At 60.4% G+C, this 601-nt stretch overlaps 1 protein-coding gene across 2 annotated transcripts in view; it reads left to right on the top strand.

Annotated features, from left to right (window-relative positions):
* The first annotated feature begins 447 nt into the window (after positions 1–447).
* BCAP31 (B-cell receptor-associated protein 31) overlaps positions 448–601 on the top strand; it is a 13022-nt gene continuing 12868 nt past the window's right edge. The window contains exon 1 of one of the 2 annotated variants that reach the window (XM_019519375.1): positions 448–513. The gene's annotated coding sequence lies outside the window, so the exon portion shown is untranslated. The remainder of the gene's footprint in view (positions 514–601) is intronic. The other variant, XM_019519374.1, reaches the window with a different exon arrangement.

Here is a 601-nt window from a genome sequence, read left to right as displayed (position 1 = left end):
GCGGCTTTTCTAAGGTCGCTATGGGGCGCTGCGGCTCCGTGGGAGGCGTCGAAGCCCCCGGGACCCGCGGCTCAAGACTTGGTGGAGGTGGAAATATATTCCCATCCCCCCACCGGATTTGGACTAACTCCGGATTTACGCCCCAATACAACCGAGAACGGGAAGGGGGGCGGGATAATGCGGAGTGACTCTGGATTGAGCCTCATGGGCTTCTGTCCGTAGGGAAGCTTTGCCCGACGATCCAGGAGTCCGAGGTCAGAGTCCAACCCCCCGGGCGAATGTGGCGCGAGAGTAAAAGACCACAAGAGACGGGTATGAGATCACTTCCGCCTCCATGGGTGTCATGGTGACCTTACTACCGCTTCGTTTAAGTGCTTCCGGTAGAGGTGGTTCTTTCGGCGGGATGACGACAGCTTTTCTAGTAGCATTGGTGGCTGGTGGGGGTGGGGCTTCTCCCTTCACTTCCTATTTCCGGGCGGGGGGCGTGGTTGGCGCTGTTGGGGATCTTGCTGGGTGAGTGGTGTTGCGCGGTGGGCAGGGCAGGGGTCCCCTGGTATTGGGCCCTGAGCCTTGAGCCCCTGGGGCTACCCCATAGTAAGCC

The sequence above is a fragment of the Gavialis gangeticus genome, unplaced genomic scaffold (assembly GCF_001723915.1).
Source record: "Gavialis gangeticus isolate Ggan-Ray unplaced genomic scaffold, GavGan_comp1, whole genome shotgun sequence".
In the NCBI taxonomy this organism is placed as follows: Eukaryota; Metazoa; Chordata; order Crocodylia; family Gavialidae; genus Gavialis; species Gavialis gangeticus.
This window is presented reverse-complemented; position numbering and strand designations above follow the sequence as displayed.